Consider the following 26425-nt stretch of genomic DNA (forward strand, 5'->3'; position numbering starts at 1 on the left):
TCCTCTTCACTTACTTACCAGGCAAGTGGCTTGACACCCCCTGTCCTGGAGAGTGAGAAGGAACCTGGCTCTGAATAAACACCTCTTCTTGGGCAGGAACCCCTCGGGCCCCTTCCTCACGCCCGTGGGCGCTCTTGGCCAGTTGGGTGGGCAATTGCTCTTAATCCTTTAGAATCCTAGACAATCAAATCTAGAGGACTCCTAAGATATTTTTTATTTAGTGTATTCTTTAATTTTATAGGAAAGGAAGTTGTGCCCACAGAGGGGATGAGACTTGCCCAAGGCCAATCAGTTAATTTGTGACAGAACTGGCACCAGAACCAAGACGTCTCAAAGCCCAGTCACACTGTCACTTACATTGCCTCTCACGCCTCTGCTTCCCGTGGGAGGAACTGAATGTGCTGAGACCCCAGAGCCAGCTTTCCCTTTTGCTGCCACCTTCCCTAAAGGCCAGAGTTGTTTTCAAGCCAGCTCTGGGGTAAGGAAGAACTCTTGAACCTCCCTCCCTTCCATGAAGTGTTTTTCCTTGGATTGGGAGCTCCTGGGTCAAAGAGTCAGACCCAGGCTTTGCTGAGGAGAAGGAGCCACTTGATTTTAAGAACATGCTCCTTAGAGCTTTACCACCAATTTAAGAAGCTCCTATTCCCAGGCCCTGACTGACCCTGAGGACAAGTGTCCCATTAGCAGAGGCCCTCCATCATGTCTGAACAACAGAAGAGAGGGAGAGGAAGTGAATTGATGGGGTTAGGTCTTTTGTCAGATTGGGGACTTGGACTTTGGGCAGTTTTGTATGGACAGGATGGTGACAGCAGTGGCCCAAGCACCTATCGATATCCTGGACATCCATGGGTGACGTGACCTGTTCAAGGCCATCTGCTTTGCCTGCCTCTCAGAGCCTACAGGCCCTTCAGATGAGAGAGGATCTGAGCCTCTCAGGGAGAGCTCCTTCAGAACTTGAAATGCCTACCTCACATCTCCAGGGACAATGATTTGATCCCTTCCTTAGGTAGTGGTATATTCCACCTCCCCTCTTTTTGATAGAGGACAAAGGGGAGTGATCAAAAGGAGAGAGAGAAGAGTTTCAAGACTTTTTTATATGGTGGATTTTGTGTGTGTGCAAATGTGCATAGGTGTGTGCAGACGTGTGTGTACTTTGTGCATGTGTGTGCTTGCTCCAGGCCAGCTCATGATGAACAGCAACAGTCAATATCCAGAGACATGCCTTGTTCCATTTTCTCTGATAGTTTTTGGGTAAATACAGTACCTATCAGGCATGGTGATGAGCCCCACTTGAGGGCCAAACTGGGTTCCTCTTTACTTTGACAAATGACAAAATAATTTTCTTTCCTCACCAATCCTTCCAGAAATGATAATAGCTCATACTATTGGGCAGGTGCTCTGTGTTAGGCACTCTTCTAAGCTCTTCACACACTGAGAATTAACTCATTCATCCTCATAAAGACTCTTTGCAGGTAATTTTATTTGCCTCATTGTACAGATGAGGAAACCGAGGCACTGAGAAATTAAGTAACTTGTCCAAGTCACATTGGTAGTAAGAGGTGGAGCCAGGAATTGAACTCTGGCAGTCTGGCTCCAAGCCCTTGTTCTTAGCTGCATATGATTCCCCTCTTCCTCCTCCACCTTCTCCATTCCCCCTCCCCCTCCCTCCTCCTCCCCTTCTCCTCTCTCTCCTCCTCCTCCTTCTTCTTCTCCTTCTCTTTCTCCTCCCTCTTCCTCTCCCTCTCCTTCTCCTTCTTCTTTTTGATACTACTTCTTAAGGCTCATGCCTGAATAACAGCTCTGATACCTACTGCTGTAGAATCTGAAAGCTGCAGGGATGAAAGGGAGCCTAAAGTATGTCTAACCCAATATCCACTTGGGATGGATGCGTCAGGGAGAAGACTGCCCTAGATACATCCTCCAGCCACCACCCAGCTATGTAATTTCTAGGGTACTCAATCACTGTTCTTGGCCACCCACCTGCCTCCCCCAAAGTCCATAAATCACAGGCCATTCTTACTGACAGATAGTAAGTAAGTAACCTGTCCCTAATTCAGTGCCAAGTTCCCTCTACAAGACCCACCGTGCAGTTGTGCAGGCAATGTTGAACAGCCTCCAGTGATGGGGACCTTGCTGTCCCATAGAACAGATCCTTGCATCTTAGGATAATTGTGATTATTGAGAGTTGTGGCTTGCACTGAACTTAAATCTGCCTTCCTGTAGCCACCTGCCTACAGGTGGAACAGGGCCCTCAACCACAGAACAACCTTTTCAGTATTTGGAGAAAGTCTTTACCTACACCCAGAATCTTCTCTTTCCCAGGTGACACCTTCTCAATTCTTTCTATGACAGTTTCAGGGCCAACCTAGTCTCTCAATGGCTTGTCCATATTCCTGTTAAGTCGTCATGGGTTTGGCCTCGGTAAGAACAAAGCATAGCAGGGCAGTCCCCTCCCACCTTGCAGAGATTCTTTAATGAAGCTTAAGATGAAAGTCACTCTTGACAAACTTCATCCCAGACTACTTAAAGGGCTTATGATTGATCATCTGAGGCATCAGAGGAAATATTTGCAGCTCCACATAGGAATCATTTGGAGCTCTTTCAAAAATACTAGAAATTCTTATTTAATTGGTCTGTGTATGCAGTGGGGATATTAGAATTTTTAAAATTCTCCAGGTATTGCTAATGTACAGCTGAGGTTGAAAACCAGTGTTCTTACCAAGGCCATACTAGAATGCAATTTGTATGAGCTCAGAGGCTTGGTCTTTTGATTCACTGCTATATTCCCAGCAACAACATAGGTACCTGGCATATAGGAGATCTTGCTCAAAAGCATTTGTTAATGAATGAATGAATCCTTTGCACATTGCTGTTTATACTCATCATTTCATTAAGTCTCCCTGGTAAAGTGATGATTGAAAGACATCGAGAGACCATCTCTGCCTTGCATGGGGAGGGTTGGAGGTGGTTATGTCTGGGCCCTGGCCAACACACAGTTAAAATCATCTAAGTAGGACAGAACAGAGCTTATTGGCACATGGGAAGGGCTCTTGGGTCATAGAGCCTGTGAAGGAGGCTGGCTTGAGAACATGGTGACAATTTTGTGCTTAATTAACATGGCTCCAGAGGGATCAGGAACAGAATTTAATGGTGGCTAAGATTATCCACAGACTGGGGAGAGGGTCAGCTCAGATCAAAGGAAGCAGCTGGAGGCATGGAATAAGGCCTTGTTGAGAAGAAGCAGGCAGAATATCTCCTTTCACAGGCTGGAGTTTTTGTGAGGCATTTGAGACAGCTGCACTCAGAGAGGCATGGGGAGGGCCTGTAGAGCAGCTGTACCTGAAAGTCTGGGTGCTCTCCCTGCATCTAGGGTACCACCTCCATGGAGAACTAAGAAACTCATCCTCTTCCTACCCTTCTACCTGCCATTCTGTGTTGTGGGGGGAGCCATATAGTGGTTTCCAAGGGGGAAGAATCAGCACAGAACCCACGTAGAGGGAATGAAGGAAGGAGGCTGAGTAGTAGAGGAAAGAGTATAAACCGAGAGCGCAAGGGTGATGGGGGTACTGGGCACAGGAGTCATGGAGTAGAAAGTATCTGTTAAGGAGCAGCTTTCTAAAGGGCAAGCATTGTGGGAATATTATAAACAAAGGAAGGGATGTGGATGGATAGAGAGGATTTGAATGTGCTTTGAGATAGGCAAGGTGGAAGGTCCAGAAGCTTTCCCTTGGTAGCAGAGACGGGGCACTGCTAATGTGTACCTTACCTCATTTAATCCTCACAACTTCCCTATAAGGTAGAGGGTGTCAACCCCATTTTACAGATGAGTATGCTGAAGCTCACAGAGACTGAGTGACTTGCCTAAGGTCACCAACCGAGTAAGTGCAGAGTTGGATTACACATAGATTTGCCTGTCTCAGAAGCCTGAGTTCAGAGAGGGAAGCATAGATGGATGGAGAAGGCTTAAAGAAGCTAAGTCTATATTGACACAAATAATGTAGGAGATAATGTTTTCCTTCCTATTGCCCAGTCTACATAGAAAAAATAGACTGTCAGGAGGCTATGAATTACTTGCAGGAGGAAACACATCACCATTCCAACTCAACTTGCCAAGGTCTTGCCTTCTGGGTGCCCTTAAGATGGGACACTCCCCTAAATAGGTGGGGCAAATCCTCCCAGTGCAAGTGATCAGGCAGGCTTTGCAGGGTGTTAGGATCCCACTCCCTTTCCTTTTTTTCACTTGGAATATAAAGCAATTGCAGGCAATTAGTGGAGTGAAAAGAGCCCAGGTCCAGGGGACATGACATCTGAATTTGAGGCTTGTCTCTGCCTCTGTCTCCTGCACTTTTTTCTCTTTCTGCTGGTTTAACAGAATTCCTCTTTCCTGTGGGAACTCATTCTAAGTGGTTTTGATAGAGCTGTCCTATGATCATTGTCTGTAAGGGTCCTGTAATCCAGGGCTGCTGATTACTGTCTTTCCAGTCAAGTGTAGAAATGAAGAGAGAGACAGAATTCTGACAATGTTTGAGCACCTGGATCCCACTGTACTGGTTCTACACATTTCAGTTATGTGATCCAACAAATACCAGATTGTTTGCAAAGATGACCCCAGTAACTTCTCCCATCTCTGTGTGCATGCTTGTTTGGGATGTAACTTTGTCTCCTCTTATAGACAAATAGAATAGATTTTCCCTCCCCTTGAATCTGCGCTGGCCTTGTGACTTGATTGGACCGATAGAATGTGGCAGACTGACACATGTGGTTACTAAGCTCTGGTTTCAAGAGGTTCTGCAGCTTCAGCTTTCATCCTCTTGGAACCTTAGGACCACCCTACTGCGAGGAAGCTGGTCTAATCCCTCTGAGGATGGGAGAACACATGGAGAAAGAGACCCAGCTAACCCAGCTGTCGTGGCAGAGCCACAGTGAGGCTTGGGCAGAAGAACCGCCCAAGTAACCCAAAATATTATGAGAAATTATAAATTGTTATTATTTTAAGTCACCAGTTTGGGGGTGGTTTGTTATGAAGAAATAGCTTTCTCATGAAAATACAGTCACCAACTCACTCTGGGACTTTGTGTATCAACCATAGTTCTTGATTTCAATTAAAATGAAATCAGCTTTTGCTGGTTTGATGAGTATAGTGATTTAGCTAAAAGATATTGGACCATCAGGAGGGCTGAAATACTGTGATCAGAGCTATTCAGCCATAAATATGCTCCTAAATTTGTCTCCACCATTATACCTCCCATGGCTGTGCCAGGAATTCACTTGTGCTAGAATTGCCAATGATGCCAGAGAGAAAATCCCTTACTACCCCTGTTTCCTTGCCTCACTAGCTCCTGGTTCAAAGTGTAGGGTAGGCTGCTTCTGACTGATCAATTCTAGGTCATGTTTCTGCATCCTAGCTGCAAGGGAGTCTGTGAAACTGTCTGTCATTCAAGCTGTTCTAATGGGAGTCAGACTCATAAGACAGTGGATTTTTCAAAATGTAGGAAGAAGTCCATAATACAATGACAAATGTCCACTACAGTCCACCCGTTTTCCAGCTCACCATCAATGTGTACTCCTCTTTCCAAATGTGTCCTTCTAAAAGAAAAAGTCCTTGCCTAATATACTTCAGTTATCTCTTACTCAACAAAAACCAGCTTATCTCCCCCTCGGCTTCTCATCAGATAATGTATCTAGCTTCACGTTTAGGATCTGCGGTTGATATCTATTACTCTTCAAACTTTGGCATGAATTTGCATTAATATTATGTAACTTATAGAACAAATTGTGAACCTGATCACAATGCACATACCCTACATGAAAAAGTGAGGGAGAGGGAGAAGAATGGAAAGTAACAATTGTTAAAATACATAAACATATATTGATACATAGTAAAATATGAGAGAATTCACATAGGTACTCCATCCTCAATTTCACTCTAGTTGAAATATAGATATAGTTTCTTTATGGCTGGTATTTAAGATTTCCTCCTTCATTAACTTGCCCTTGTTTCTTTTCTTTTCATTCAGTGCATCCAGGTTTTTTAATTGGTGGGTGATACAAACATTCACTTTGGAGGGATATGATCCCTTAGCAGTTTTATCTGCACAGGGTTGCCATGGTTTGCTACCAATCTATTACCACTGGAAATAGATGTACAGTAAGTTACCTTAGGGTATCCCTTGTGCTCAATTCATATTCTTTTTGGACTCAGTGTGTTACAGCAATCTTACTTCCCCTAGATGATCTAGAGCAAATACTCTAAGCAACATAGTAATCCCATTTTTTTTTTTTTTTTTTTTTTTTGGTCTGTTCATTCAGTGGGAATAGGAACTACAAATGGCTAGGTTAGAGCCTCCACTTTCAATTCAATGAATCAATGGTTTCCTTGTAGATGTATTCTTCTTTGCTAAGATTCCTAAGTCTGCAATGCCCGGGGTCATAAAAATTGGAAGCAAAAATTTTGGTAACATATTTAGTATAAGACTGGGAAGTTCCATTCCCACTTCTACCCCTTGGTTTCTAGACTCATGATTTCTGACTATGTAAGAAACAGCAATATATGGTTCAAAGAGATAATTCACCCTGCATAGTTCACGGCACCTCAGCCATGGAAGTAAATGGAGGGAGGAGTAGCAACCCCTTAGGAGTAGTCATGCTGGGAATATAACCTTATGAAATTCGCTTGTACCATTAGGATTTTCTTGAGCTTGGTTCTGCTTGTATTACTTCCACAGATAATCATGTGTATAAATCCAGCCTGATTTATAGTTAGGTGATCTAGTTCAGAGTGGGTAGCTCAGTTTGCATGATTATCTTGTATCTAATGGTCATGCATTCAACCAGGGCCTAATAGAAAGCTAAGAGCTGTTTCTTAAAAGGATAATACATAGTAACTTGCTGGAGAGGACCTGGCTTGTCCGAAAACCTCAGGGACCTATTCTACAATTGTCCTATCCAACTTTACTTCAGATTCCACATAGCACCCTGATCTGCCAAAGATACCTCAAATACTATTAGATCTTATGAATCATAAGAGCCAAGTAAAGAGATGTTTACACTGCAGACTGAACTAGTTAGAGAACCTTCTCTTCCTCTGAACTCTACTCAAAGTTGGCAGCCTTCTTGGTCTCCTGGAAAATGGACTGGAGCAGTAAACACAATGTGTATATATTGCTTCTAAAATCCAAAGAGACCCTCAAAATGTAATGCCATTTTCCTCATTGTAAGAGTACAAGGTGTGGAAAATTGTCTTTTATTTTGGAGGGAATGACTGGACATTTTTCCACCATTGGGCCCCTGCCACTGAAGTAGAAGGCACTACTGCTTTCAAGGTATTTTTCTCACATTTCTGGTGTACATGAATCTTACTAAGACATCTAGTGAGCCAGTACTTCTTGCTTTTCGCATCATATTATGTCAATGTTCTTGTGAACCAGCATGTTCTTGGCAGATGGGTGAAATGATCAAGGTCTCAGAAAACTTATTTGTGGCACAAATCTGGGGATAGACACACCCCCTACAGCTCGATAGTATTAGGGCACTGTTGTCCCAACAAGGTGAAAGCCTCAGGTGTCCTCTGCTTAGGGAGAGAAAAAAGAGTATTTGCTGGATAGCTGCATTACAGGTGCTAGGGATTATGTTGCTTTGTTCTAGTAAAAAGACCTTATCTGAAGCTATGCTTTTACCTGAAATTACCCCTTGATTATGTTTATAATTATCCATGGCCACTTGTAAAGGACCTACTTTCTTCCAAATTCACCAAACTGGCCAGTTAAATCAGAACATAAGAGAAGTCTCAACCTCTGTATTTTTTCAAATATTTAAGGGTGATACTAAATCTCTGTGATTCTTCCATGGAGGAAGTCTTGCATTTTATTTATCATTTTGGTAGCATGAGGGAACTCCAGGTGTTTCTGCTTGGCTCTTCCTGCCTGGGAACCTTTATTTCCTTGCTCTCCAGCCAGAGCCTGCATGAGGCTGCTGCCAGTAACTAAATATGTCTATTACAGTCATATGCCCGGTAACTGGGAAAATGACCAAAGGACTGGGCTTGAGGTCCCACTGGTCCTACCATGAGGTAGACTTAGGTGAAACTCCGTGTTGTGCCTGTCTTCCATTAGTACCCACTCTAACACCATAACAGTGTTCTGGATCTTCAGATTTTGCTATTGTCTTAGAGCCAAGCCAGTCTAATAATTTTGAAAAGGACCCTGGGTATTTCCTTTTCCCTAGTACACAGACACTCTAGTAAATTTTTGCAGGGCAATTTGGGGATTTCTAGGAAAAGATTCAGGGTATAGTTGCCATGTAATTGCAGGTTTCTTACTCAAGGATACTCAAATTCCACATCATACACAGAAAATTGACTCTGTGAACTGACTCAGGTATGGAGATTGAGTGAGGAACTCTGCATCATTAGGAGATTTTAGGCTTTGATAACGGAAAATCTTAACTGGATTAAACATTAAGAAAATGTAGGGCTTCCCTGGTGGCGCAGTGGTTGAGAATCTCCTTGCCAATGCAGGGGACACGGGTTTGAGCCCTGGTCTGGGAAGATCCCACATGCCGTGGAGCAACTGGGCCCGTGAGCCACAACTACTGAGCCTGCGCGTCTGGAGCCTGTGCTCCGCAACAAGAGAGGCCGTGATAGTGTGAGGCCCGCGCACCGCGATGAAAAGTGGCCCCTGCTTGCCACAACTAGAGAAAGCCATCGCACAGAAACGAAGACCCAACACAGCCATAAATAAATAAATTAATAATAATAATAATAAAAAAAGAAAGTAAAACACAACTAAATTAAAAAAAAAAAAGTATTTCCTGTAATGAAAAGTCTGAATGCAGGGAAATACCGGCATTCGTTAATTCAACAGCTCAAAAATATCATTAAGGATCTGGGCTCTTTCCATGTCTTTGCTCTGCCCTTCTCGGTGTGTTGGTTTACTTCCCTCCATGGTTGCAAGTTGGCTGCCACCCTGGCTGCCAGAACTACACGCAGTCAGATAATGTCCAAGAGATGAAGAACTCTTCCTTCCTTAGAGATTGGTTTTTGGAGTAAGGAATTATCTCCCAGAAGTCTCAATGGACTTCAGTTAGAAAGGAGGATTGGGGGTAAGTGAATGGTTTTTGGGTGGGAAACGAACAAAGACTGCTATAGACTGCAACTCAATCATGATAGCGTAACTCATGCCTCTATACACTAGGCCTGTCAAATAAAACTAAGGACCTTATTGCATCCCCCTCTTTTTCTTTTGGGACACCATGAGCTGCCATACTAAAGGTTCCTGTGGGTCAGACCAGTCTGATTATCAGGTTAGCCAAGCTCACTATGCATCTGGCAATTAATGCTGTTCCCAGGACCTGTGTTACCTTGTGACATCCCCAATCCAATTGAAATTTCCAACTACAGCTCATTTCCAACCACAGTTTTTCTCTACCAGCATCCTTGGCTGACAGATAACAGCCTCTCTAGCTTTTTATAAAGATGTTGGTGCTTCCCTCACTAATTTATTTACCATTGCCTTGACAAAGGACGTGAGTTTTGGGTCCTCTTGGGAGACATATTTATGAGATGGGTAAGCAGTCATGATAAATCCACTCTAACCTTTCTATCTGTCTCGGCCTTTGAATTTGCTTCCTCTAAATTACACCTTGTAATTTCTGGCATCTTGACTACATTTAGTATAGAGTACTAATGAGCCTAGGTTTCTGTCAACCCACTCAGCAAACAATTTAAACGACTTCTAGATTCTCAAGCCAAGTACATCAAACGTAGAATCACTGGCAGATGCCACCATACCAATAAACTCAGATTGACCTAAAATTATGTTTTTCTCTTGTTGGACTAGCGCCTTCAGAATCTACTCCCGTATATACTCCCTCCAGGTCTCTGTTAATAGCAATTATCAAGGTCATGCACTTTTGTCTATAAGCTTTTCCCTTCAGACATTGCATATGCACTTCTGGTATGGACTTCACGTCCCCAGTCCCACCCCACCCCGTCCCAGGGACATGCTGAGATCTAACTCTAGTTGTAGGTGTGGAGATAATGAGGGATAGAGGGGTTTGGCATGAAGGAGAATTGGCTTCCCCTTGCAAAGTAACACCTTCGTGTTAGATCACTGGGATTTTTAAGCAAGTTGGGAAGAGATACATGAGAGGAGAAGGGTGGGCTGATTTGGCTGACAAGAGAAATAAAACTCAATGAAGTTGAGAAATTTAGTGCTTTCTGAGTTATCTGAATCCTCCCATAAGTCTCTGCTCAGATTCCCAGGTCTGCCTCTTTCGTGATCAATGCTCTGATTTTCACCTAAGCCATAACGTAGGGCTGCAAATTCAACTAATCTTGTAATTCAGCAACCTGCAGGATCGAACTTTGTGTTTGATTTCTGCCTATCTCAGCCTAGTGGCTCTAAGAAAAAAGAGATTCTTCTAGTACAATCTTAGAAAATCCTTGGTTTTCATTTTGTATCTTGAGTTGAAAAATTAAGAATTTGTAGTTTTCATTTTTTCTTTTTAAAGATACACCTAGCACCATTAGAAGTAAGCATTTGATCCTACAGACCTTGAGCTTCTCATGCCCTATATATAGTCCTATGGTAGCAACTGCTAACCCTTGACTTCAATAGGTAATTCATTCTGGGTGACCACAGGTGAAAACTGAATGCTTTTGCTCCTTGCACCATGTTTTGGCAGTGTCACGTCTCTTGCTATTAGCTGGAGTTTCACTATGTTCAGCCCTGACTGCGCCAGGTTCCTGCCAGTTTCTGGAGGGTCTGATTCTGCTCAACTCTTGGTACCATTTTTGACATAAGACAAGGTCTTTATTTGCAAGCAACAGACAGAGGCTGTGGCTAAGTTAGAAAGAGAGAGAGAGAGATATTGATTGAAAGGCTATTGAGTAGTTCATTGAATCAGGAGTTTTAGAGCCAGGAACAACATCCATAAACATGACCTCAGAGGAAAAATCTTCCTCTATCCCCTTTTCATTGGGCCACTATCCCCTGATTACGATATCATCAAATAGGACAGGAACATCTGCTTGGCAAGAGATTAGGTCACGTGCCTGTGCCCTGACTACAAAAAAAGAACAGGAAGTAATTATCTGGCATTTTCAGCTACTATAGTGGGAGATGGGCTCTGATCCCTACCAAGACTCCTAGGGATGGGAATTCCCTGAACAAAAGAAGGAATAGAATTGCTGAGCAGCCGAAGCAAATGGTAGATGTCCATTAGCTTTTGGGTGAGTCACTCTTTTCTCTGTTTCTCAGTTTCCTCAAGTGTAGAAAGCAAGGTTTGGAATAGATGGTCACTAAGATTGCTTCCAGATCTGTCATTCTGAGGCTTTAGTGTCTATGGAGTAGGCAATTCCAGCTCACACTGTCCAACTAAAGCAACAAGCCCTTGCCCTGCCCCTAGTCACAGGGTAGAATGGGGTGGGGGACAGAGGGGAGCTATCCTGCGTCTGGCCGTCTGAGGGGGTGAAGGCCACTCTCCAGGGCTCCTGGCAGCTGTTCGGCTGAGCCCTGGTGCAGCTGTTTTTGCAGCAGGTTTCACATGGAGGCAGAAAATAGAAGCAGTATCAGGCCAGCACTGTGAGTGACTCAGACAACAAAGTCATTTTTCAAGACACTGCCCTGTTTGAGCACTGGGTGTCGAGGTGACAGATTTTGTAGAACGTCCTGGAAAAAATATACCTTGAGTGATTTTGAAGCCTTTAGAAATATTTGGCAAGTGTGAACAGTTGGTTCCTCACATTTTCTCTTTAATCAATTGCTTCTTTAAGAAGTGGCTGTGCTGAGGGGTTCAGTTGTATATTTCTTCCCCTCCCTCTGGCTCCCTTTCCAGGGCACTGGTTTTTCAATATGAAGAGGTAAACTTTCTCCACAATCCCCGACATGGTGCCTGCATATTAAAGATACACCAGCTTTCTTTGCTGTTTGCCTGTGGATTTGTTTCATTTCATACCCCACTGAAGCCTCCCCTCTGTTCAGAACGTACTGTACCCAGATGTGAGGAGAGAGGAGGGGTGGGGAGCGATGTGAGAGAGCATCGCTTGTTTTCTCAGCGAACTCTGAGGAATGTTGAAACTGAAGTTTGAGCTTTGAATGAACAGAAACCTGAGGTCTTTAGGAGGAACTTAAACTCACTGGCTTGCCTGGAGATTTGATCCTGGCCTTTCCTTCACCACTCATGGTGGTATCCACGAGTCACCTCTCAAAACGTGGGCATTGGGACGTGAGGTCTGAATCACCACCACCTTTGGGCCTGTGTCCAGCTGGGATCCAGAAGCATATCCATCCTGCCTAAGTGGGTGGAGCAAAGATTTGCATAATTGGATATGAGACGCATTGTCAGAAACCAAACCATTTACTACTTGTAGTAGGTTAAAATGTGTCTCCCCCAAATTCATATCCATCCAGAACCACAGAATGTGACCTTATGTGGGAATAGAATCTTTGCAGATGTAAATAGTTAAGGATCTGATCCATATTTCAGATGAAATCATCCTGGAGTTAGGGTGGACCCTACACCCAGTGACCTGTGTCCTTATGAGAAGAGATACACAGAGACACACAGAGAAAAGGGCAGTGTGGAGATAGAGGCGAAGATTGGAGCAATGTCTCTATAAGCCAAGGGGCATCAGGGATGGCCGGCAATCACCAGGAGCTTGGAGAGAGCCCAGGACCGGTTTCCCTCGGAGCTTCCAGAGGGAACCAGCTCTGCTGACACCTTGATTTTGGACTTCAGACCTCCTGAATTGGGAGCCAATAAATTTCTGTTGTTTTAAGCCACCGAGTTGGTGATAATTTGTCTCGGCAGCCGTAGGAAACTAATACATCATCTAGTGAATGTCCCTTTGCCATCTTGTCCTCAGCCTGTAATGTCTTGCAAAACTTTCTCTTCCCTCAAGTGTCAAATGTCATTTGTCCCCTCCTCTGTGACAAATGCTCAAAGGTCCCCTCCTCTGTGAAGTTCCCTAAATTTTCATTAGAAATGAATGATTTCTTTCTTCTGTGCTCTCACAGCCTTCAGCACGGACTTTGTTCCCTCTTGGGTTCAGTGGGTTGTACCGGTGTGTCCAGCCCTCCTTGACTATGGGCTCCCTGATGGATCTCCTCATTCTGTCTTTCCAACACCCGTGACGTGTCTGGCACATGGTAGGCGCTAGTAGCTGCCTGTAGAGAAGGGACAGGACGGAACTATGGCATCCTCCGAAGGTGGTGCTCCAGGTGCTGCAGAACTTCTGGAGAGGGGCAGCTTGGCCCTGAGAGCTTTCACACCCCTGATCTTTGCGCTTTCCTTCCCCTCCGGTGTCACCTCTGTCCTCCGTGCTTAGCTGCTGACTGTTAACACATCCCTGCTTACAGGTTAATGGACAATCTTATTGTTGGCTGGTCCCAATTTAAGTTGAAGTGCTTTCCAGGATCATCCTTACTCACAAGGTAGAGAAGCCCATATTTAGGGACATCCAGTGATGGGGGTGCGGGTGGGGGCAGATGGGAGGGGGACCTCCTGACTCTACTGAGGACAGAGAGAGATGGAGGACATGAAGGAGCACAGGCCTGTCATGCCACTTCTGGAACACTGCCCACTCCTGGGAGAGTGTCCGTGGAGGCTCTCTGTCCCTCTGCATCTTGCCCACTGTTGCTCCCCAACCTGCCTCCCCACCTCCCTCCTACTCCCACCCCACTTCCCTGCCAACCACCAAATGATCTAAGGAAAACTCTCTGTCCTCCTTGGGCTAGCTATTTTTGTTGTTGTTGTTGTTGTTTTGTTTTGTTTTTTGTTTTTTTGGCTGCATTGAGTCTTCATTGCTGCTCACGGGCTTTCTCTAGTTGCGGCGAGCCGGGATTACTCTTCGTTGTGGTGCGTGGGCTTCTCATTGTGGTGGCTCCTCTTGTTGCAGAGCACGGGCTCTAGGAGCATGGGCTTCATTAGTTGCGGCACATGGGCTCAGTAGTTGTGACACGCGGGTTCAGTAGTTGTGGCTCATGGGCTCTAGAGCGCAGGCTCAGTAGTTGTGGCACACGGGCTTAGTTGCTCCGCGGCATGTGGGATCTTCCCGGACCAGGGATCGAACCCGTGTCCCCTGCATTGGCAGGCGGATTCTTGACCACTGCGCCATGAGGGAAGTCCTGGGCTAGCTTTTTTTTTGTGGTTGTTATTGCAAGGTACAACCCCAGGAATTTGACATAATTAAATTATTTTATCTTCTTTAAATTTTTAAATAAAAGAAAGAAAGGAAAAGAGAGGTTATGTTCAGACAACAGCTTGGGCACACAGCAAAGTGACATGGGGAGGTGGGAGGGCCCTGTGAGGATGGCACAGACCTCTGTCCCCCAGAGGTGCTCTGAGCCTTCCCTGCAGTGTGGACCCGAGGCCTTGGGTGGGTCCACGGGGAGCTCTGCCAGTGTGGCTGGGCACGTGCGGGGCCTGGGGGAAGGCAGCGAGGGACAGCCAGTGCCCTTCCCAGGGGTAGGGACCACGCCTCTGTGTCCTCACGGAGTCTCCCGCAGGCTTGCGGGGTGCTGTCCGCCAGCTCGCCAGAGGGTACCCGGCCATGCGCAGCTGCTTGGGGAAGCCGCCAAGGGTGGCGGTGGTGTGGGACCATGGCAGATTCTAGTTCGGGGGCCACATACTCCGAGGCCGAGGATGATTTATGAGGAAGGTTCAGATTCTCTTACTTCAGCTCCCACTGGACTCTCTGGAAGGTTCTGGTCATTTTATTTCATTTCTAAATCAGCAGATTGTCCTTCACCCTGAGCAAATGGTCCTGGGACTTAAAGGGAGCCACTTTGGTAGAGTCATTAATCACAGAAGCCTGGCAGGGTCTTGGGGGGGGCCCTCTTCTCACCTTCCTTGCTCCACTTAGGCCGCAGTTTCTCTGTCCTTTAAGTGTCCTCTTCCCATGACTTGGATTTTGCTCTGACAGTGGGCCAGGCCTTGTGCAGGGAAGGCTTTCAGGAATGAGAGAAAGACTGGCTCGATCACTCCCTCATTCATTCATTTATTCATTCATTACCTATTGAGTACGTACTTGTGTCAGGCTCTGTCTTAGGCACTGGGGATGTAGCCGTGAGCAGAACACACAAAAGTCTGCCCTCAAGGAGCTTACATTTTAGTTCTGGCCAGACTTAAACAGTAGTTGTGGGGTTTTTTGTTTTTGTTTTTTCTTTTCCAGAAGGTAGAAGTAAGGCAGGGGTAGGAAGATATTTTTTCTAAATGAAGGCAGAAAGTGAGTCGGAGGACACAACCAGGTATTTACGTGCAGGAGTCCTTATCCTCAGATGCCCGTCTTTCTCAGAGGGGTCTCCTGGGCTTTGGGGGATGTTGTTGAACATCAATCACTTTACCAAAGAGGTTGCTTTTTCCTCTACTCAAAGGCAGCTGTGTGAGAGCAAGACTGGATTGCAGCATGGCCAATGACTCCAGCCTCTGCAGGCAGGTCACAGGCAAGCCACATGTCATCCTGGAAGGAGACCCAGGGCCGGAGGGAAGTGTGTGTGTGTGTGTTACATTTATGTAACAGGGACAATCATTCAGAGCAACATGAAGCCTTTTATTTTAGCCCTTGTTTTCTGTGGTCTGAGCCCCCACTAGATGTAGAAGATTCTGGCTGGATTAGAGAGATGGTATCCACAGCTGAGTAAGTTCTGAGACGAAGTTGTCTAGATAAGAGTGATTGTGTTTGCCTTATCCTTTAGAAAGAGCCAAGGACTAGTATCCCACCATCCTCTAGGGGGCTGGCCAAGAGAGCTGCCGGGAAACTGGGGGAGAAAAAAGGAGATCAGGAGGGTGGACCTGGGTGGGAGGAAGTCCACATACCCTGGTCTGTGAGAAGTCTGATGGAGCCACAGAGCCAGGGATTCTGAACCAGTTAGAAAGGAGACATTTCTGAGTGAGCTTACAGACCATGGCTTGCTTATCTACCATTTCAATATGTCAAGTCTCTTACATTCAAGCACGAGCCAGGCTGAGGTCTCACCAGAGGTGCGGAGGAGTCTCTAGTAGAGGGGCCAAAGCAGCAGAGTGGTCAGGCCCCAGGGCTGGAGGGACTGCTCTAGAGCAACCACAAGAGGGACAAGGCAGCAGGAATCCAGCCCCCAGGCTAGAAGGCTGATGGTCTCCAGAGAGGGAGTGCTCAGGGCCTGGGCCCTAGAGACCTGTGCTTGGCAGTCTGACAGCAGAGACGTCTGCTGTAGCCGCTGCACAGCCATTGTTAGCTCTGGGCAGGGGCCTGACTCGTAACAAACTCCTAGGTCTCTTCTTCTTTTTTTTTTAACATCTTTATTGGAGTATAATTGCTTTACAATGTTATGTTAGTTTCTGCTGTATAACAAAGAGAATCAGCTTTACATATACATATATCCCCATATCCCCTCCCTTTTGCGTCTCCCTCCCACCCTCCCTATCCTACCCCTGATCTCCCTGTGCTAGGCAGCTGCTTCTCACTAGCTATCTATTTTACATTTGGTAGTGTATATATGTCCATGCCACTCTCTCACTTCGTCCCAGCTTACCCTTCCCCCTCCCCGTGTCCTCAAGTCCATTCCCTACGTCTGCGTCTTTATTCCTGTCCTGTCCCTAGGCTCTTCAGAACCATTGTTTTTATTTTTAGATTCCATATATATGTGTGAGCATATGGTATTTGTTTTTCTCTTTCTGACTTACTTCACTCTGTATGACAGTCTCTAGGTCCATCCATCTCACTACAAATAACCCAGTTTTGCTCCTTTTTATGGCTAATATTCCGTTGTATATATGTGACACATCTTCTTTAGCCATACATCTGTTCATGGACACTTAGGTTGCTTCCATGTCCTGGCTATTGTAAATAGAGCTGCAGTGAATGTGGTACATGTGGTCATGTGGTACATGACTCTTTTTGAATTATGGTTTTCACAGGGTATATGCCCAGTAGTGGGATTGCTGGGTCATATGGTAGTTCTATTTTTAGTTTTTTAGGGAGCCTCCAAACTGTTCTCCATAGTGGCTGTATCAATTTACATTCCCACCAACAGTGCAGGAGGGTTCCCTTTTCTCCACACCCTCTCCAACATTTATTGTTTGTAGATTTTTTCATGATGGCCGTTCTGACTGGTGTGAGGTGATACCTCATTGTAGTTTTGATTTGCATTTCTCTAATGATTAGTGATGTTGAGCATTCTTTCATGTGTTTGTTGGCAATCTGTATATCTTCTTTGGAAAAATATCTATTTAGGTCTTCTGCCCATTTTTGGATTGGGTTGTTTGTTTGTTGTTATTGAGCTGCATGAGCTGCTTGTATATTTTGGAGATTAATCCTTTGTCAGTTGCTTTGTTTGCAAATATTTTCTCCCATTTTGAGGGTTGTCTTTCCATCTTGTTTATGGTTTCCTTTGCAAAGCTAGTCTTTAGTGCTGTCCTCTGTCTGTGATTTGTTTCGAAGGCCCAAGTTGCTATTTGAGGCATTTGGACTCTCAGGGGAAGGATTATTGAGCCACTGTGCATCAGCAAGGGCCTGCTAGGTCCTGAGAACCTGAGCCACATTCCATAAGCACAGACCCATGGTCTTAGGTCTTACAGAGTGAAAATGTCAGGCCCATACAAAAGGGGGCAGTGAACTATGGTGGGTCACATACAGGCTATCTGCTCCTTAGCCCACTTCCAGAAACACTGGAGGACAGATTTCTCTGTTTCTACCTCCCAAGCAGCAAAGGTGTGTGTGAACTCTAGGAATATGAGCTCCCTTCACTATTAGTCTAATGAAAATTAATTAGGAAGGCATATCTACCACAGAAATCCCCAAACAAAACACAGTGTGTTGTCTAATCATGCATATCAAAGCCAGATAGAAATGTTTTGACATCATTTGCAATTTTGGATCATCTGACCCATTGCTCTCCTCCATCTAGTTTGGAAATAGAACGTGTGCTTTTCTAGTTGTTCAACCCTCTACTCCCAAATGCATTTGCTTTCACCTCATTGGCTGCCCCTCCCCCAGCATTGTCCAGCCAGATGTTGCTTTGGGATGTCTCTGCCTGGTGCATGTACTCTACAGAGTGGGTCACGTCAGTGTGCTTGATGCAGCATGCAAGTTCCTGGAAAGCAGAGCTTGTATTCTTGTAATTCTTTCTCTACGTGGCCCAGCACAGTGCCATGTGAAGTATGGGACTTAAAGCTTTGAAGGTGATGACAATTAGCATGTCTGTGTCTGGAGCAAATTTAATTTTCTAAATTATTCAGTCTTGGACTCCTAGGGTTTTGATGATCTGGGTTCTAGTTCAGATCCCAGCACTCATCAGATGTGTGATGAGTGTGCCAGTCCTGGCAGGAAACAGTGGGCACATTCAAGAGTCAGTGAGGGCTTCCCTGGTGGCACAGTGGTTAAGAATCTTCCTGCCAATGCTGGGGACACCAGTTTGAGCTCTGGTCTGGGAAGATCCCACATGCTGTGGAGCAACTAAGCTTGTGCACCACAACTACTGAGCCCGTGTGCCACAACTACTGGAGCCTGCACACCTAGAGCCCGTGCTCTACAACAGGAGAAGCCACTGCAATGAGAAGCCCGCGCACCACACGAAGAGTAGCCCCCACTCGCCACTACTAGAGAAAGCCCGTGCAGAGCAACGAAGACCCTATGCAGCCAAAAAAAAATCAATGAAAAGGGTTTGAAGGAGGGGTGTGTGGGGATTTAAGGGAAACCAGCCAGGAATGGTGAAGCGCCCTGAGGCTAGCATCAGCAGGGAAACTGCTGCCACCCCTAGACCTGCAGGGGCAAAGGGAGGGACTGAACATTAGAACCTGGAGAGGCCTGTAGCTGTCACCCAGGAGAGGGCCACCTGGCAGGAGCTGTGGTTGTAGGCAGAGGAATAGCCACTGCCACACCATGGCTGGACAAGGAGGGAGCCAGGGGAATAAACATCTCAGTTTCTTTCTTCTCTCACCCTCAGTGTTCTTGCCATTGCCTCCCACTGGCCCAACTTAATGGAAAGCCAGAGGGTAAGGGACCTGGCTGACGCAGTCCACAGAAACCAGCCTCCCAGGGCACAGAACACAGTGCAGAAGGGTGGAGAGTGGGTCTGAGGGTGGGTGGGAGGAACACATAGACGCTATCCAGCCCACCATGCAATCTTATACAAGTTCCTTAAAACGTTCCTTGAGGCTCAGTTTTTAATTTGTAAAACGAGGATAATTATCTTATCTAGTCATAGAGTTGTTGAATGTGAGAACTATGAGACGTATAAATGTATGGGGTTGTGATCATTTTTTGGTACTTGCTTAGCTTTCATTTCATTCCTTTGGATCCATTTAACCAAAGACAGGTGATGGGAGATGCAGGCTTAGAGAAAAGAGAAGACTCGAGCAGGCATACCCAGCTGGCTAAGGGTCACAGAAGGCCCCAGGCCTTTCTCTGCTGCTATCTCCACAGAGCAGGACAGAAATTTCAAATTTGCTCTTGATTCATATTGAGGTAATCGTCTTTTCTTTGTTGCAATTTATTCAGGTTTATGGAGCACATAAAGACTTACAGAGGTGGCCTTTTGATGTGGTTATGCAGCTATAAACTTATACAGCTGTAATAATTGCATTTTAATGATTTCCTTATATTGCCATAATTGGTAGAGCTAATGATCATGTCAACTGGACGGTGAAAAGAATGCTCTTTTTAGCCAATCCTCTTCTCATCCCCTCAGGCTCTCTAGAGAGTATGGAAAAATAGATGTTTCATGATTCCCCTTTACCCACACTTAATGGACCCCCAACTGGTAACCACTGAACCTCCCAAAATTCTCCTTGGAAAGGCTTCCATTTGATACATACATTTAATTTGCCCTTGTTTCATGAGCAAACTTCTTCACCTCTCTCTCCAGAAGGAGCCAGGTTGGCACGTCTATTCCTTTTCCTCTTTTTGCTACAGTTTCTCTGCACAGTTTTCCATTTCAGGCTTCATTACTGAAGAAAGGTCTGGGAAATAAAAGCATTTGGGGCTGGTGTGTGCACGTGTGCTTGTTATTTAATCATGTCCCAAGTGCTGAGAAAAAAGTCCGTCTGAGATCAGAGCTGGATGAAAGATCTTGATTTTAGCTGGAGGGGAAAGGGGAAGCTAAAAATCAGCTTGACTGAAAATTCTCATAAAATTTGCAAAATCCTGAAACTGAAAATTCTGCAGTGCAGAGGCACTCCCATGCAATGTAAACAGGGTCAGTCAGAGCCTCTTGGAGCTGGGCTGAGGTGGAGGCTATTGTCAGTCAAACTAATGTTGGTCTTTGGATGGGTGTGGAGGGAACTGACCCTCAAAATAGAGATTGCTTTGGGCAAGACTAGAAAATAAATAATCCCCTTCCTCCCATCTTTCCCATCTGCTTCTGGCAAAGAGAGGAAAAGGAAGCCAGTTAACTGCCTTCCTGGTTTGATGTGCATTGTTGGAATTCTGGACAGCTCCTGGGGTGGGACTGTCAATGGGATTATTGGTGACAGTGTTGATGGTGGTGATGGTTGTAGTGGGGTCAGTAAGAGTGGGTCACAAAAGAGGCTGTGAAGAGGAAGTGAAGGGTGGATAGTCTGAGCAGAGCATAACCAGAGCTGGTTGATGTTCAGTAAATAACTATTGATCGACTTGATCATTTAAATTGGTTTTGCAATGAGTCAGTGCCGGCAGACTACTTCATTTCCTTACATTTTGTTGAGGCTAATCTGAAAAGTGGATTTTATGATCTGAACACTCACTAACCCATAGTGCAGAGAGAAATCAGGGAACAGCCAGTGCGGCGGTAAGGGAGGCCAGCCTAGCATGAAACGTCTGCCAGAGGAGCTTTATAAAATGGTTATTCTTCATGAAAATGCCGTATTTGGCTGCAAACTGGTCTTGGATAAGGAGGGAATCTCTTCCATTCCAAGAGCTATCAGCACAAAGAACCAACTTCTGTATCTCCCCTGGAGATATGAGGGGATAAAAATCTTCTGGGTGGATTTACTTCTGGCCTCCAAATTTGAATTGGGCTGGGAAGAAGAAGAGTAGAATGAAGGAAAGATTCACAGCATGACCAGTTTGACCTTACACATCAAGTTTGAATAATTTGTTCCTAGGAGTGTTACTTGCTGGCCTTTAGGAAGAGCGTCACTTTTACTTTCCTCTCTCCAAATATCTCCTTGTTTAGTTTTCCTGAAATAGCATCTGAAGACATTAGGGCCAATGTGCAGCCTTTAGAAAATTAACACTTCATGATTAAGGGAACTATGAGGCTACACTATACCTTGGTGTGAATTGGCCATATCATCATTGTAAAATTCTGACAGTGAGGCAATATCAGCAACATTGGAAGAGGAAGAAGCTGACGTAGGGAAATGGGAAGGATGGAGACAATTCGGTAGTTTTGGAACACTGGTCTTTGGAGGAAGCCTTAGGTGAGGAATCTTTTTCTTAAAGATAAGGAGAAAGTTGTCGCGGCTGAGGGAACCAAAGAGACACTTCAATCTACTTTGGTAATTTTCATTAATCCAGATCTGATCAGTGGCAGCCCCTTTTCTTTAAATGAATCTGGTCATTCTCTTAATCTTCATATGACCTATTGCATTTTGAGTACTCAGAAGACAGATCCATTTTATATGATATGGCAATATGATCTGGGATTACAATGCAGCTAGGAGGTTTTAGTTTACATCTATGTGGACAACTGATTGACTATAAAACAAATGACATTGTGGTATTGAGCTTTATGGTTTTTACTTTTCTTTCACAATCATCTCATCTGGTCTTCACAGAAATCTGTGGGGAAAGCAGGAGAGAATCAAGAATCTTAGACTCAGGGAAGGGTACTGACTTTCCTGTGGACACTCAGCAGCTAAGGGTCAGAGGCAGGAGCCTGAAGTCTCAGTGCTCTCTTACACCACAGAGTCAATAGCTGAGTTGGAAACATCTCTTTTATTGAGCATCTTTCAATATAACCCTGCTTATCAGGAGGATGAACAAAATGGCTTTGGAAAGGCTTGGTCTCTGAATTGTTAATTATTCAAGGCAATATACTCAGAAAAATGATGCAGGATTCTGAGAACATAATTGTTGAAAATCCCCGAGAACCCCACAGGCTACAGTTGTCTGGCCAATCAGGTCCTTTCCAGTCCAGAACTTCTGGCAACTTTTTCAAGTGTATATGACTGAGAATCAATGGTGATGAGGTTTCTTCCATTATATCTCCTTCACTTTGCAGAGACTCAGGCATAATAAATGTGATGCAAATGCCTGCCAGATGAAAATTAGAACTGTTTGCCACTAACACATCTTCCCCCCTGGCCTTTGCCAATGTAGGAAGAGATCTAGAAAGAGAGTAAAGGCATAAGTGACTCAATTCAGATACAACAAGGAGCAAACTTGACAAAGTCTCCCTCTGTTTTTGTGCTTTTCCAGTTACTGGATTCTCTTTTGGCTTGGCTTGTGTCAGAAAGCTGTTCTAAACCCCTGGCCATTCTTATGAGTCTCTTGGAATCACCTTCTTATTAGTTCTTTTGGAATTTACTCCTTTATTTTCACTCATTAAATCATGAAGATCTTTTCATCCTTTCATCTACCTAATCATACCATTATTCATCTATCTAATCAACTATCTAGTCATCTGTCCATCCAACAAATACCTGGAACTCACTCAGAGAAATCACTGTATCAGGTGCTGTGGGAGATGCAAAGATGAACAAAATATAGTCTCTGTATTAGTCAGGGTCCTAACTGAAAAATAGGGAGACCATTTTAAGAATTTACAGCAGAGGGAATTTAGTATAAGGAATTGATGATAGAAGAATAGGGAAGCCAAACAGGAGATGGTATGGCAATACAGAACTTAACAACACTTGGATAACACTACTGCCCTTAGGCTGAGGAGAAAAAGGAGGGTGAGATGTTACCAGAGCCCAGGGGTTGGGGTCATCAGGTTGAAGTGGAGCCATGGTGGATGTGTTAGTGGGAATCTGAAGTATGGTAGATGTGTCTAATAGGGGCTGGAGCCATGGAGAAGTCACAGCAGCTGCAGAGATACAGCCTGAGGAAAAGAGGGATGGCAAGAAATTCCCAGGCTTCTCCCTTCCTCATGCCCTCTACTCTCCTGACAGTACCTCCCATTGGCTGAACCCAGCCAGCAGCCTGGGAGATGCAACCTGCAAGGGCCAATTTCCCTGTCCTCACTATGATACAGAATAGAGCAAAGAAAGGGTGACAAATGCATCTGAGGTAAATTGATCTGGGGCCAGCCCTACTCAGTCCTGGAGGTGGGGAAGGAGAATCCAAGATCTAGTTCACTCAGACCCCAGTAAAACCTCTGATTTGAGAATGGCTTTAGGAAGGAACTTGGAAATTTGGTAAAATAACCTAATGATCCTTTCAGGAATCCAGTAAAAGCCTGGGTGCTCTTTCCAACATGATCGCCCAATGGAAGAGCCAACCGTGAGTAGGGAAATTTGGGTTGAGTGTAAATACAACATTATGGTGCCTCTATGGCCAGTAAATGGTTGTTTATGATGCTTGGTCATCAGTTACCACTCCAGTCCTCATGCATGCCACACTCGAGTCAAGCCAAGTCAGTCATGCTCTTTCACATCATCTTCCCTTGGCTGGAGCTGTTCCCTCTGCCCAGAGTCCTTGTCCCTCTTTTCTACTTGGAGAATTCTTATTCCTCCTTTGATAACCAGCTCAACTATCACACCTTCTGTGAAGACTCTCTCTATCTTGCCCCTATGCTCCCTTAGTACTTTCTTCATGTCTCCGTACAGCACCCAGCCTAATGTGTATTGGTGGTTAGTTGTTTGCATGTTTGTCCCTTCCACTAGTCAAGAATTCCTGGGGAACAGGGACCACATCTTAATCACTACCCATCCACACACAAGTATAGCACAATGTCTGGCACAGAGTAATCCATAAATATTAGTTGAGTGATTAAATGTGTTATCATCGTACATATAGCCGAAAGCACATAGATAGATAAATAAAACACCTGTTCTCTGAGGGCCTCAACCTTCCCCACCTCCCCCAGGGGTGATGGTTATCAGTTACTGAGGTGGCAGGTGTAGTTGACCAAGTGAATCTCCAACCCTTGCTTTCTCATGCATGAGACCCTAGAAATATACTTTTGGAAATAAATTCTTGAGGAGCTGTGTCTGACAGCTGTGAGCAGCTACTGGAACTTTCCTTTCCTTTTGATGTTTTATAAATGTGTCTTCTCAGCCTAGCCCAGCCTGACATGACTAGGCAGAGCTCTTGCCTGTTTTGAACAATTCAGACACCTTTTACAGCTTGATCACTTGGGTAAATTTTTGGATGTAGAAAACAGGACCTTTTCTCCCTTTCTTTTCCATATTTTATCCTTCTTTCTTTTCTTCTGCCAAGTGAGAGACCTCCTCTGCCCTGCACCTGGCCATGTCCAGACCTTTAGATTCTTGGCCTGGTCTGGGGAAAAAGCACTAGCAAGTTGTCTCTTTCAGGACACCTGATCCTCTTTCTGAGTCCTAGAACTTCTGAGCTTATTGATCAATTCTGAGGCTACTCCATGGCTCCTACAACAAAGGGGGCAGTGGGTCTGGATGGGAACTTCCTGTTTTTCAGGTGAAATGTTAATGTCAACAACAACAAACACCCTTCCTTTAAGAGTGCCAATCTTTTTATTTTCTTTTCCATCTTTAATGCTTCCCCAGACAGTTCTGCAGACTAGAAGGAGATGCTGGTAACCATCAGCCCTTTTATGATGAGTAAAATGAGGCCAGGATAGAAAAAAAACCCAGTAAGAGGCAGTAAGCAGAACCAGAAGTCAAGATGGGGGTCCTGAGTTCCAGCCTTGGATGCCACCCAAGTCTGTGGAGAAGGTGAAGACATAGCTGGGGTGACCTCAAGTGCCATCAGGGAAGGAGCTTGGACTCACACAGGGGACTGGTGAGGCCCCTTGCTGATAACAGAATGGGGATCTGGGGTCCCTCTGGGGCCCTGTACAGCCCCTCTTCTCACATCCACTTTCTCTTGCCTGCTGGTGAGCGGTGGGAGATGAACACTGAAGCTAAGGTTTTCACTGGGACCAACAGCCAGGATTTCTCTGAATCATGGTCTTGTTTGTTTTTGTGGCTTTCGGCAAATTACTTTATTTGAAAGTTGGATTTCTCACCTGTAAATGGAGAAAATTCCTGCCTACAGTGGCTTTGAGGATTAAATGAGATAGGGGGTTTAGCCCTGTGCCTGGCACATAGAGCATCTATGACTATAGTGGTTTTCATTATAATTGTCCCTCTTACTTGTCCCCAGCCCTGCACTCCGCTTTGGGGCTGGCCTGTCCTCTTGGTCATGACTGGCTTCTCGGAGGAAGGGCAACTCCAGCCGGAGAAGCCTGCAGCCCCTGAACCCAAAACCACAGCTGTCCTCCACTGCCTTCCCTTTCCCAGCTCCTCTGTCACTAGTTTCTGGTTCTGTTTCAGGGGGATCCCTTGGAAAGAGGTTAGGAGGAGGAGGTCTCAGGGGTAAGGGGGTATGGATGGGCTCTGTGAACAATGGCAGATGAGGGAAAAGGGCTGGTCTAACCCAAAGCAAGGAGATGCCCAGGGGCACTCTTTTGAAATGAATAGACAAGTGGAGCAGGGAGTGAGGGGGAGCCATGAAGATGGTCCACACTATTGCTCAGCTAACTTGGAAATGAGAAAAAGCAACCAGAAGCCACAGCTGAGAATTAAGTCAGAGAAGGATCATGCAGGACTGAAGGAAGGGAGGATGGCCAGATCCAATCTTCCTGCACAGCGTGAAGCAGCTGGGCCTGACTCCAGGGCCTCTCTCCCCTTGTCACCCCAGCTCCTGTCATCTGCCAGTCAGCTCTGTTCCTACTGTCATGAGTTCCTCTCACTTACATCTTGGTAGGAATCGACCTCTCACTCTTACGTTTTCCAAGGGCACTTGCCCTGCAGAGTGTCTGGCTCATGGTAGAATCCCAGGCACCAGCCCTTGCTTGTTATCTCACATGGGGGGCTTCAAGGTGGCCCAGCTGCTCTCCATTCATGGGACTTTCTGCATAGCCTCCTGGACTGAGCTGGGAGGCTCACTTTTCTCCATCACATCCTTGATGCATGTGCTATTTCTCTTCTTTGTTTTTGCTCCTGGGCTGGTTGGAGCTGAGCTTTGCTGCTGAGCCAGGCTGGCCTTCACTGCTCTCTGGGAAGATTGGACCAGGCTGCTTGTGAACATTTCCAGGTCATTTGATGAATGCGCCCCTGTAAATGGGGGTGGTAAGTGGCTGGCGGGGATGGTGGGGAGGAGACAGAGAGCCACTCTCCTTACCCTCACTGAAAGTTTGGACATTTCTGCAGATATGAATTCTCCTTTTTCTACCCCAGTCCTCAGTTGTCCCTTCCTCACTGTCACTTCCTTGTGCTTCCACTTCCAGCAATGACTTGGTGGCTCTCAAATAACAAGTATCTTCAGGGACGCCTGCAGCTA

The 26425-nt window shown here is 45.4% G+C and overlaps 1 long non-coding RNA gene across 1 annotated transcript in view; it reads left to right on the forward strand.

The window, feature by feature from the left end:
• LOC309623611 overlaps positions 1-26425 on the forward strand; it is an 81626-nt gene that overhangs the window by 40086 nt on the left and 15115 nt on the right. Inside the window, exon 3 of the long non-coding RNA XR_014241428.1 lies at positions 24653-26179. This is a non-coding gene — a long non-coding RNA (uncharacterized lncRNA). The remainder of the gene's footprint in view (positions 1-24652; positions 26180-26425) is intronic.

The sequence above is a fragment of the Balaenoptera borealis genome (assembly GCF_965194805.1).
Source record: "Balaenoptera borealis genome assembly, chromosome: 1".
In the NCBI taxonomy this organism is placed as follows: domain Eukaryota; kingdom Metazoa; phylum Chordata; class Mammalia; order Artiodactyla; family Balaenopteridae; genus Balaenoptera; species Balaenoptera borealis.